The 13,628-nt window shown below is 42.8% G+C and overlaps 1 protein-coding gene across 1 annotated transcript in view; it reads left to right on the forward strand.

The window, feature by feature from the left end:
- The first annotated feature begins 13,598 nt into the window (after positions 1-13,598).
- The window catches only part of NECTIN3 (nectin cell adhesion molecule 3), a 59,520-nt gene continuing 59,490 nt past the window's right edge, over positions 13,599-13,628 (forward strand). Inside the window, exon 1 of the mRNA XM_032183207.1 lies at positions 13,599-13,627. The gene's annotated coding sequence lies outside the window, so the exon portion shown is untranslated. The remainder of the gene's footprint in view (position 13,628) is intronic.

The raw sequence follows: 13,628 nt of genomic DNA on the forward strand, positions 1-13,628 counted from the left end.
TTTTCTTCTGGGAAGGAGTTGCACAGTCTATAATTTAAACTGCTTTCCACACATACGAGAGGGAGCGATATCTTCTGCTTATCCAGAGAACAGGCAGAGGCAGCACCAAAGCCACCTTCACTTCTCACACAACCCACCCAAATGACAATATCCCAGTTCTTAGACAGGATGTATACCCTCACAAGTGAAATGGTTCCTCGGTTAAGTCACTTTTCATAGGCATTTCTAGGATTATTAAGGTGAGCGTTATCAGTAAGTATAGCAGATATTCTGACTTTAAAGACACTTTTTTCTTCTGTCTGAGAGCTTACAGCCTTAATGAGGGGTAATCATGGGAAATTGAAGTGCTAGAACCAATAAATGATGCAGGCTAAAAATGGCTATCAGATTTGGGACTGAGTATTTTAGATTAGTTTCAGCCAAGGATCCATGGAAAATTTGATTACTATTGGTTAAACATTTTGTGCTATCAAAGTGTGAACATTTTCTGTCCAAGTGAAACAGTCTCTGCTTGCATAATGCAAACTGTTTTCTAATCTCACTGAAATTATATATGCTTATTTGGGCTAATTTTTAAGTTGGCATTTATTCTTGAACACCCCCATTCTCACAGTATCTGTTAGAATCATGACATTACTCATGTAATCACAACTATTTATTTAAAACTTAGCTTATTTAAAACCCATGCTTGTAAAACCTTAAAGCATTGTACCATTATTCACCTCATGGAAAACTGTCAATTTCTGAAATATTGAGAGTCAGACTCAGAGGTGGGGATTAAGTATGATTGGAACAATCTGATACTTCTCTGTATCTATCTTATTTACCATGAGTTCCATTCTATGGACTTGCAAGCAGAGGAAAAAACATAGCTATTAAATGAAAGTGTCTCTAAAACTAACATAAAATGGTCATTTCAGCTTGAAACAATTAAGTGAAAAACCCAGCCCACTCAAGGCTAAAGGCAAATGACACAGTCTTTGGTGGGAATGTGGAGCCTTCACTGAAAACACAACTCATGGACTGGATGCTGTCCTTTGTCAACCACAGGCCGTCATTTACACAACCAAGACGTAAATACTAGCACATTTGTGTCATTCATCTAACTGTAAGGAGCTAACATATGAAGAGACTAACAGAAAATCATGCAATTCCACACACTTGTTTCTAGCCTTGGAAAAGCATAAGATTATGAGACTTAAAGCTCTTGCTGAGGCCATAGTGAACACAGCCTCTGTTGTGGTGCTGCACGACTGGGCAGCTCTGGAAGAAAAATCTGAAAAACAGGATTTGTCAGTTACAAGTTGGCATCGCTTTTTGTGTTCATCAAAATGTTTAAAGAGCTAATCTGAAGGAAAAAGTGAAACAGGATAGCAGCTGGTGCAAAAAGATCCTCCAAGAACATTTGATAGACTACATACGTGAGAGAAAGCATGGCTCTTTAGCCAACGTAGGGAGAATTTCAGTAAAGACATAAATTTATTATCACTATCCTACCTGTTGTATCTAGAATTACCTTGAAAAACAAAGAAATATTGCCATTTTTCCTTTCAAGTGCAAAGCATAGCTGTGTTTCATTACATTATATCCCTTCCACAGATTAAAGTCCAAGAATTAAGAGTGTTTTCACACCAAAATATAGATATATGAATAAATCAGTAAATAAAAGTGATCATCTGCTGCAGGGCAGATGTTAACAAAGCACTTGTGGTACAGAAGTGAAAATGATATCAAAAACATTTGCAAACAACTCTAGGATTGGCAACCATCAAAAGCCAAGAGATTCACATTTAATGCTGATGCTTTTCTCTAATTCAGCTGCATAAAAAAAGAGACACCATATGCTCAGGGGTGGGAACAGGGTGGATATACCAAACTAAGATTATATAGAAACTATAATAAAATCACTGTTGAAGAATTGATCCCAGCTGACATGCTGTTGAACGTAGTTGGATGTAAATGAGCTGACAGAAAATATATAATTAAACATATAATTAGATCTCAGAACTCACTGCTGAAGGTTATTATTGAAGATGCAGCTCATTTTAAGAGGTGTATTAGCAGGTGTGAGCTTGTGGGAAGGAGAAATATGTTTTATAGCCCTTGTTTAGCAAGATATTTACAGGCACATACAATAAAGAGCAAGTTTCCTTTCTTTTAATTAGATTCTTCACCTACCTAAAGTTACACATCTGCAGTTTACCAGTTAACCAGTTATTGTTCCTCAGTTGTGGCTCTTAAAGAATGAAATCCTAAGAAAGTCAGGTCTCTATGTGTTGTACACCTCATGTAAAATATTCCTGCAAAGTGATTTTTTAATGTAAGCTTAAAATATCGCTTCTGAATTTCCATTGCAGGGTGGCCTGTTTTGGGTTACTTAATCCTCTCTGAATGGATTACAATAAATTCAAGAAAAAAAAAAATCCAAGGCCTTGTGAACTCTTTAGTACAGTGTAGTGTAGAGGTACCCTTGCCCCCTCCCATCCCACTCCTGACAAAATAATATTACTCCAAACCTCATTTTTGCAGAATCTGAAAACATTTGTGAATTTGGGATAGTTTCCAGCAAATAGCAGAATGTCTAGTTCTGGAGAACTGAAACAATGAGACAGTAAATATTTCTAAAATGAAACATTGATACTTCACATTTAAATGGTACTTTTGTTTAGAAATGGACCTACTTTGAAGGGGTCAGAAATGCTTATAAAAGCCAAAAAAATTGAGCAATGTTTTTTTTTTTTTTTTTTTTTTTTTTGCACAAATGAAATTTCTTTCCTTTTTTTTTTTTTTTTTTTTTTTTTTTTTCCCCCGATATTTTGGCTGGACCAACAAAGAAAAAATCCACTGCTTATGAGCCCTTAATCTACATAGATTTTTTGTTGTTATATAACAGTTTTGATCATGAGATTTCTAGGTAAAAGTGTTACGTAAACACAATTTAGATGTTCTCATCAATAAAAGCACTCCTTCCTTACAGGAAAAAGGGTATTCATACCCCTATAAATGCATCTTTCTTTTCTACATGGGAATAATTTAAGTGGTGCAAGATAGACAAAGACTTCAGTAACATTTTCTGTATGGACCAGTGTACTTCTCTTGGTTCAAAGGCACACCTTGAGACAGAGCAATGACTGCTCATGTTAAGCAGACCTTATAATATATTCTTATACATTACATATGTTATGTTATGTTAATATTACGTTAATATTATGCTAATATTATATTATATTATATTGAGATTAGTATGCTTACAAGGCATTTATTACAAAGCTGTACAGAAATGAAGCACTCAGTGCACAGAGGCTAGCTTTTAAAGTTTAATAAGGTTCCTTCAGTTTACAAATCTTTTTCAAAGGGTTAAAAGTATGTAGGCACATTCTAGGCTATTCTTTTCAGGTTGAAGGCAGACAGGCAAATTCTGAATTCAATTATGCATGTACAAGTGCAAAAATAGCTGTCTAAAATTAATACACATTTCTCTTTCCCACTCAAAGTTTTAAAAGGCTTGATCTGCAAAGGATTTAAAATGTGCTTAAAAATCATTCAGAGACTGAAACCTTCGTTTAGTTTCAGGTCAACACTAATTTGGACAGACATTCAAAAGTATCACAGAAACCACGAGGTACACTGGCTTAAGACAGCAGAAACCTGCAGGTATGATATGGTGATTTTTTCTTACTGAACCATGGTATATTTCAGTCTTTCACAGGTCTTTGAATTCACAGAAGTTAATATGGTTTCAAGTACAAAATGTGGATGTAAGCAGCAGGAATATGGTGTGTTACTGCAGTTGCCTTGTGACTTTACCTCGATTCGTCTTTCATATATTACATATCCAAGCTGTGTTCCTAGGACACATGCAGGCACAGCCTTCAGGTTTGCATAGTCCACACCTCATCCTGAGGAATACCTGCAGCATTTAACAATCAATGCACACAGGAAAAGACAATGGAAAAGAAGAAAAGGAAAGTAATAAGATTACATCACTTACAGCAGTTAAAATCTCCCCCAAAATGTGCTTATTCCTAAGGCTAAGTATAAGCACTCTCAAGGAAAATTAAAAGACTAAGGGAGGAGCAGCTGAGAAGACAAAGACAGTAAGTCTAAGAAGAAAAAACAGCAAGTTTCTCTGGGGAATTGTAAGCCTGCTTCTTCTCTCATAATTAAGTAAAGCTGGTGTAACAATAATGATACTACAAATGAATAAAGGATCCCCTTAAAATGAATGTTAAAACTGCCTTTTCCTTGAATCGAGAACTAAGCTCTTGCCAGAGGTGGGATCACGTCAGTGAATGGAGACAATGAAAAGATTGCCGTGACAGGTAGGCAGGCACTATGAAGTTGTGACTTCACTTGGCTATTATTATTTTTTCAGGAGCTTATCTTTGTTCTTTTTGACTCTCTAGAAGAGGAAATTCCTTTAGCCATGAGCAAAACATCTAGACGGATGGGAAGAACAGCACAGCATCAGGACCACCTTGGGCCATAGCCCCGGGCTCTTCGTCCACCACCTCGCACCAGGCAGGCCTGGAAGGAGCTCAGCCCTGTGGAGGCAGGCCAGGAGCTCTCTTCTGCATGGGGAAAATGATCAGACCACAGAGCTGTGGCTGGGGCATCGCTGTGGCCACAACAGAGAACTTTTTGATCATCTTAAATATCTTTTGCCTGTGCCTAGAGAGAAATGCAATTGTTTTACAATAAAGTGCAAAAACTGTGCATTTGTTCATGCAGATATATACAAACCAAGGGTGTTTTTGTATTTATTAGTGTAAAATATCACAACTCAATGCACGTAAGTATACCTAAATAGTTAAAGAGGAAATGAGGAAGCACAGAAAACAAGTATACAGAATGAGGGCACGAGAATACCGTAAAGGGAAGCAGAGCAGAGAGAAAACAGAGGAAGTATTGTTTGGCTTGCAAATGTCCTTCCAAGAGGAATCCTTGAGTTTTCTGTCCTCGTTTCAGAGAGGTAAGCGGTAATCACAGAGATCCTACTGCAAACCATGCCATTTCCTTGCCTACTATTTTTTGCCTGTCAGAAATGCATAAGGAATTTACTTGCTTGGCTGGGAGTCCTAAACCTCTTGGCTGAGACGATAGGGCTCTCTGTTTAATTGAAGAGGGGATGATATATACTTCTGACCACAGGTATGAAACGTAAGGTTGGGGATGACTATTGTCGGTGAGTACATTACTGCTTTGTGAGAAAAAGCATGAGCTCTGGGACTTTGCTGAGACACATCAAGGATCTTGCACAAACACATGAGAGCGGGGCTGCTCTGTGTGTAAGAGAATCAAAGTTTTCTTAATCACGCTTTGCAATAAAGAGGCAGTGAGCCGCTCAGATTTCTCATTAAAGGGACAGTCTTTGATTGAAACAAGATTTAAATGTCATCTTTAATAAATAAAATATTTGGCAAATGGATTTTAAAAAATATCATATACCATGCAACTGTATGCATGTTATTCTTGGCTAGGCTAGCTTATGATTTAAATCAAAATATTGTGATAGATTTTTCTAAGAGATGACAAGCCAGATCATTTTGCATCATATTGTATGCAAAAAGCTTGGAAAAAACTAAGAACAATCCAACTTAATGACATACTCCTAATCTTAGTCATTTGTTAGTAAGAGTCATGGTGGTAGAGCATCCTTTACCCAAAGATTTCTAAGTGTATCCAACTCTATTAAAAACATACTTTGCGGCAATAAACTGAACTTTGTGCGTGGCGAGGAGTTGTCTGAGCCCTTCCCATACAAGTTCACAGATGATCAGAGCACCGAGCCCACCACAGGGACAGGAGACGCATGCAGATAAATATGCAGCCCACGTTTCTTTGCATCCTTGGCCCTGCTGGAATCGGTGTCAATCACGCCTGCACAGCCAGCAGAGATGCTTTTCCATGGCTTCCTCGAGAAGGAATCATACGGGCACCTTTCTCCATACAGCAATATTAACTCTGGCTGCAGTTTTGCTGGAGCGTGGACAGAGACATGACAACTCCGACTTCAGCTGGAGGAAAGATGCAATGAGCATTTCACTCACTGCAGAAATGTAAGCACCTGTCAGCAAGTCACAGAAACTCTACCTAACAGCAGTATGATCGTCTGGTCTGGCTGAGTGTGTGGAATAAGGCAGCTTTTCTTTTGGGCTGTTTCACTGTATTTTTATTTTAAAAGGTCATAATGGGTGGTGGTGCAGAAACATTGCTAGGGAGGCCCATCCCATCCATGCAAATGGAAGTGAGAGTTTTCAGAAAAGTGCATTGTTCTGTTACAAATCTATTTACAAATTCCCACTGCAGTGAATGGACCTTCATTCCAGTGGGAATTTGTTCCGTCACTTCAAATGTTATGCATATAAGTTAATTTCACACTGCTTCAGAACTTTGTTTTCAAATGACCAAAAGGGTTAAGAACTGCAAAGCGAAGGCTTGCCAAAGACCCCAAGCTGAAATTAAGGGGAAGGGCTTTTTTTCATGGGGGGGGGAAGGGCAGGTGGACGGACAATGGCCAGAGAGGGAGGAAAATGCGGGCGGGAAGGAGAGCACAGGCTTTTGTAGCTCTGCAGCTCAAAGATGCATTCAAACAGGACTGCTGCCAACTCTGGAAAAAAAACATCTTTTTATGGAAAAATACGCCTGTAACAATGGAATTACAGAAACTGAGCTAGTGTGTCCTATATACACTTACTCAATATTATGCGGGATTCATTGTTTGGAGCATCATACCTTCAGGAGTATTGTAAGCATCGGAGAGCCAAATTTAGCCTTGATATCATGAAGTCAAATTTCCTTTTCTATCACATAGTCCCCAGGATGCCTGCCTGCAACAGCACTGAACTTGGCACTAGAAGATGTTACCTACAGACTGGGCACAGCTTTAAATATGACAAGCCGCATTTGCTTCCTTAGCCCGGGTGAATAGGTGTACATAATTTGGTACCAGACCTTCAAAACATTTCATTTTAATGCAATTAATGCCTTTTGTTATTTGGGAATGAGAAGAACTGAAAATAATATAGCATATGACAGTTTGATTATAGTTGTCACAAATAGAATTTTAAGGGTTGCACTCTCAATTACACTATGGCCCCTTTATATTTCCTGTCCAGCTTAAGACTGCCTTGAACTTGGCGTAAACTTAATTATGAGATGTAATTTGCTTCAACTGTTAAGTAGAAGGGATTTATCTATATAGGACTTTTCTATATGTGGAAATGGAATAGTTACGCACAATTAATACATGTGCCTAGAATGTTACATCAGCAAAGCCATATTAGTATTTTCTCCTACTGCTATGCTCATCCATTTTCTCATCTTAAAGTCTCTATATAGTATAAATAAAAATTGGACTCTCATGATTAATTCAGTCTTACATTTATCCAGATTTATTGGCATGGTGGGATATATGGGTTTCCATGGAATCAAAATGGCAAAAATTCCACCAACAGGGTAAAAGGTCAGGCTTTGAGAGTATCAGCAGAGCGGGAAGACCACGCCACTGCACACCCCTTTTTCCTCTGAACAAACTGTCCCCAAAAGTTGTTTGGGACAAGATCCTACGTACCACCTGAGCAATCCTGAATCCCAGTCCCAGAGCAAACTGGGATGGGAAGAGTTTTGTATTAGCTGATTTATGATTAGCTGATTTATGGAATGGAAGAGATTTCACAAAACTTTCAGAATCCTCTCAGTTACGTTTGATGGCCCTCCAAAATGGTGACAAATGTAGAACACCCATCGTGGCTAAGTTTGCCCGTAGGAACTCTTTGCCTGAATTTGGTTTAGTTCCACAGCTAAAAAATAATGAAGGCAGCTAATTGGAAAACATTTGGAGTAGCTGAAGACTGGATGAACATTGTGAGCATCTGATAAGCTTAGCCATGCACGGCTGGGAGAGAACTGCTTGTGGTGCCCAGCACGGGGGTCAGTATTGCCCTGCCGCGTGGAGAACGTGGGCTGGTTGGGAACACCTAACCGGCGGGTATCCCGGCGTGATATCACCAGGCATGGTATATTGGTGGTATATTTGTGGTAAATGGTAGATTGGTGGCATATATATGGTATATTCATGGTATATGTTACATTGGTGGTATATACATGGTATTTATATGGTATATTGGTGGTGTATATGTGGTATATTGGTGGTATATGGTACATTGGTGGTATATACATGGTATATATATGGTATATTTGTAGTATATGGTATATTGGTGGTGTATACGTGGTATATTCATGGTATATGGTACCTTGCTGGTACATACACAGTACATGCATGGTATGTTCGTTGTATATGGTATATTGGTGGCGTATACATGGTATACTCGTGGTATATTGAGTATTTTTCAGTCATTCTTTAAGCACAGCACACCCAAGATGGACACACGTGCCCTGCGGCCCGTGGGCACCCAGCCCCTGCTGTGGGCCCCTCAGGGGGTCTCGGCCTCCCCTGGGGCGGGAGGAGATGGGGGGGGGGGGGGCGCGGCGCCCCCGGCCCGGGCTGGGCGGGCGGGGCCGGGGGGAGTGGGCGGTGCGGCGCGTACCAACAGACCCCCAATGGGGGGGGGGGGAAGAACACCGCGGCAGCCCCCCCAAACTAGCTGCACCCGCCGCGTTGCCACGGGGAACCCCCGCGTTGGGTTTGGACTTACCCGCAGCGCGGACAGGGGGCGAGACGACTTGCCCAAGGGGGGGGGGGGGAGGCGCGGGGAGGGAGGGAGGGGTACGGTGGGGGCGGGGACAGGGGGGCGCGGCGCACGCCTCCGTCCCTCTCTCCCTCCCCCCCCCCAGCGGGTGGTGCGGCCCGCTCGGCGGAGGGCGGGGAGTCGGGCGCGGCGCCTCCCTGCTCGCTGCTAAACGCGGCCGGAGCCGGGCGCGGGGCGGCGGCAGCGGGACGGAGCCGAAGCCGGAGCCGGAGCCGGGCACGGAGCGCAGCGCCTGGGAGCCGAGCCCGGAGCATGGCCGGGGCTGGGGCTGCGGCCGCTGCTGCTGCTCCCCCCGCAGCCCGCGGGGAACTTTTCCCCGCGGCCGGTGCCTCCTGGCGGCGGCGGTGGCGGCGCTTGGGCTCGGCGGCGCCCGGCGGGCCGGGGCTGGGGCTGCTGGGGCTGCTGGTGTCCCGCCTGTGCTGCGGTAAGGCCGGCGGGAGCGGCGGGGAAACTTCGCGGCGAGGGGGGAGAGGAGAGGAGAGAACGGGGTGGGGGGGGGGGGGCGCGGCGCTCGCTGCCGTTGGGCTGCGGCGGGGACCGTTAGCGCCGTTAGCACCGTTAGCAAGGGGGGCGCCGGGGAAGTTGGGCCGGGGCTGCGGGAGTGTCCCGGGCCTGCCCCGGGGCTTCCCTCGGCCCCTCCCGACCTCTCTGTGGGCAGCCCCCGTCCTGCCCCGGCTCGGGGGCGGCGGGGGCGGGCGGGGAGCGGGGAAGCGCTGGGGCAGGGAGCGAGCGGCTGGCTGCCGGCTGCGCTCCCGCATGCGATAGTCTCCCCCCTCTGGCAACGATGCGGCGCTCAGGAAGGTGGCAGCGCCTGCCCCAGCCGAGCCGCCTCGGGACGGCCGGCCAGCCCCCGGCGGGCCTGCGGGGGGGCCCCGCGCTGGTGGCGTTTGTGGGGTTTTTAACGGGGTGTCAGCCGTCGCGCCGGGTAAGCGGAGCGGGGTCGGTCGCCTTGCGGGGTGCGCTCCGTGGCGGAGCGCTGCAGGAAGTGCTGGAGACCTAGTTTCGTCCCCTTGTAAATTGGTCCGGCAGTGAGCTTCCAGCATGAGGCTGTGGAGCTCTTAGGCAATAGCAAGCGCTTATCAGGCAGAGTTGGGCTTTGTTTGTGGTGACTCCCTCGCTGTGAAGGAGGTGCTACAGTTGAAAACGCGGGTTTGAAGGCTTAGTTTACATAGGGTTGGCGAACTTGCTGTGGTAGCACGTTTTGCACTCAGGATCAAACAAAGGGTTCGGATTTCTGCTCTTTTAAGGTGAATAAGTTTTAGATGAAGACTTGACATAACCTTCCAAAGCTGTTTATACATCTAAATGTGAAGGTAATAGTAACGCGAAGTTCAGAGCATCCATGTGCTGTGTCATGTGGTGGCTTTCTATTTCAGTCCTGATGAGTGTAAATCAGATGTCAGTCTTCCCAGATTGCTTTTGGCATATGTGAACTTGACCGATAACACTTGAGAATATCTGCCAGAAGTTTTGAAGTGTAATCTAAGCAAAGAGTGAGGAAATCTTAAAGTGCAAATGACTCCTGGACTGAGAGGTCAGGAGCAGGGGAAAAGAGTTTTTGGTCACTATCTTAGTGCTTAGTGAACTCTTTTCCTTCCCCTGAAATTTCCCACAGTTGTTTTCCTTTTCTCTGGAACTGTCAAAGATAAGTGTGAAGGGGCGGGGTGTGTGTGTGGGAGAACGCATATATGTACAATGGCTGTAGCTTTTAATAATGCTGGTGTCATCTCACATAAATCGGTTCTGAGTGTGATTAGATGTTGACAGTACCCAAGACTGCTGATTACTTTTCATCACTGTTTTTTTTTCTGCTGGCTGGTCAGTGCTGATAATGCTGGAAAAAGGCAGAATTGAAAACAGCGCCACCAGAAAAACCTAGCAGAAAACATTCAATATAAAATCAAACCTTTCTTTACTCAATCACTTTTGACTGACAGCTAGAAATGATGATTTATTTGATCTGTATTTCCTCAGAGAAATATTACCCCAAAAAAGCTCAAGTGGGATGGAAGAGAAAACGTATGTGAAATGTGAAGCAACAGCAACCCCTGGATTTTCTGAGTCAAGACAGAGCTATGTTAATAAACATTGCCTTTTTTCAGTAAAACGGGGCTACCAAGTTCAGCTTATGTGTACAATTAGTTCTACCAGTTACTTCTCCATATAATGCTGCTTGATGCAATGAAGTATGTACTAAGCTTATACAATAAAAACTAGTGTGGTTTGGAAGTAGGGGAAATGCATGACATGCATAGCAAATGTTACCCTAACTCTTGATCCATGAAATAGTGTGTGTATTGTCAAGTATTTTTCAGCTATGCTGAGTAGGTGGACCTGTGAGCTACGGAATAAGGAATTGGTCATAATTTCAGTACACAACTAGTTTTCATAACGATGTTGTTCTTGGAGTGTAAGCATGAATTAAAGAGAAACCAGGCAGAATTTTAAGGTGACCAGAAAGAAACAATGTATACTGTGTTTTTCAGTGACTTTGTTGAGGGAAAAATGTATCTTGCAATTTGAGTACTTGGTTATGTTTAGCTTCTTTATAAAACAAGAAAAAAATAAGCATTTGTGGGACATATCCTTTTAATTTTAGAGGGGTAGAAACAGTCTCCTAAAATATCCTGCAGTACAGAACACCTGGGTGTAGTGCAGCTGGAAGGACAGCTACATGGGTTGGGTTAGAAAGGTGTGAAAAAGATACAAATACAAGTATGCAGCGTACCATATACAGAAGTGATGTTGTCAATAAAACTAAGGAAATTCCTGTGTAATTATTGACCAGAACAGTCTAGTTGACTGGGAATTTTATTATGACTTTCAGGCTAAGTCATGATAAAAATATGAGGTCAAACAAACAAGGTTACTACGTGGGGCAAGAGGAAGTACAGCCGTGCACTGAAAAGACAATACAAGCCTTTTGTGTACAGGGAGGAAAGAGGACAGTGATAATGGCTTAGGAATTCCTGTCTGTGTTTTCAGAAGATGGAGGGGAAAGAAATGCACTTCGAAAAGGCTTTAGGAGACACAATAAGACGATAGTAAGAGGAGGAGGAATAGTGTAGAACAGATTCCAATACTTGGGGAGAGTGAAATACTGGTACGTTATGTAGCTGGTACAGCAGTGTGTGCAGCATCTGTGTGGGGAGACAGAACAACTGCACTGGAAGACACAACAGTAACCTCTGACAGAGGAAGAGTTAAATACGGATCGTTTCATAATCAGCAAAAAATGAAACCAGAGGTTTGTCCAGCTCATACTTCAGTTTAACTCGAAATAATAAATAATCTACAGTTTTGGAACAGTTCTTCGCTCTGTTTCGTTGCGGTAGGTCTGTTGTGTTTAAGATCACTGTTAGCCTGTATTTATTTTACATGAGCACCACAGTTTAACTACAATGTTAGCATCTACATTTACTAAAATATATTGTATAGGCTTGTTCTTGACTGCTATTTAAATATTAGACAAGACTTTTTTAACATGCAATGTAACATGTAAATAAAAATAACAGCTGAGGTGCTCTAGCTGGTGGAAATGGTTATAAAACTTGCATGGAGAGGGTGAAAGCAGGTGGTAGGTTTTATATTCATCAGTGTTAATTGGCATCCTTATGTTTCATTAATACTAAACTTCATGATTGCTGTAACACTTTAGCTTCTGATATGCAAGAACACCTGTAGACATATGGAAGTGAAATGTAATGTTACCTTGAGGTGCTGAGATCTGAATACTTTAGGTATTATAAAAATTTGTGATGACTTGTTACCCACTTAAGCTGTGTGAAGATGGAGCTGTTTCTTGATCTAAACAATGCGTTTCTCTCTTTATTGCTGCCTTAAATAACATAATTGTATGTCATGGAGTGTGAATGTTTCCTCTTGAGCAAAAGAGGACTCAGGCAGGATTTATTTCTTTTAAGACTGCAGTGCTATATATCTCTTTCAGATATATGATCAGTGTAAATTTTTTTTCCCACCCCCTCTATGTATCATGGCTCCCAGGATGGTACTGGAAAGCAGGGCTGCTCTACAGCAGGAGAAGCGAAAGTGTGCTGTCTCTGCAGAGCATCTAAATCAGCTGATTACCTTTTGGATGCTGATAGTCGAAGCTTTCAAAGTATGCAACATCACGAGTGTAAATGGATCTGCTGGGAAAAGGAGCTGGGGATATGCTTTATCAGCCAGCTATGTATGGGGCTGATGAGGAGCATTTCTAGGGTCTGTTGAAAAGCTCAGTTAGGAGCTCTGTGGTCTGAAGTTTAAGTCTCAGTGCTTTCAAATGAAGTCAGTAGTGAATGAAAGTAGGGCAGTATACCCGCTGTACAAACTGGTGCAAATTAATCTTACTGATGGCTGACAGCTTGCTGTCCCATTCTAGACTGTCGTTGCTGTGGAAGTAGCCCTCACCTCTGTCTTGGGACTGAAGGCAACCTTGGGTTTCTCTTATGTGCAGACACGGTTTGCACCACAATCCATGGCTACTGACTGACTAGGCAAGTCTTCAGTGAAGTGAGGGAGCTCATGTCAATTGCGTTGCATGCAGGTGTCATAGCCCTGGTACATTACATCTCAAAGATGAGCTGTGTGGTAACCCAGAGCTTGAAGGCATAGCACAATAAATTACGAGTCATAGTTTGAAAACAAAACTTTCTCATGCTATTAAACAGACAAGCACTTCAAGTTGTTCTCCATCTCATTCCTTTCAGCTAATTAACTTTTAGACTTGGGACTGTTTCAAATATCAACTGATAAATAAGTCTCTGTCAATGAGTTACTAGCAGAACAAAAATATCGGGAAGAATAAAGTACTTCTGAAGAGCCGAAACCTGGGTCTCTGTCTTCTGTCCTTCTACCTGTGACTTCCTGAGTATTGGAAGCTGATATGATCAAGCTGTACATCGGCAAGATAGTGAG

The sequence above is a fragment of the Aythya fuligula genome, chromosome 1 (assembly GCF_009819795.1).
Source record: "Aythya fuligula isolate bAytFul2 chromosome 1, bAytFul2.pri, whole genome shotgun sequence".
NCBI classification, from domain to species: Eukaryota; Metazoa; Chordata; class Aves; order Anseriformes; family Anatidae; genus Aythya; species Aythya fuligula.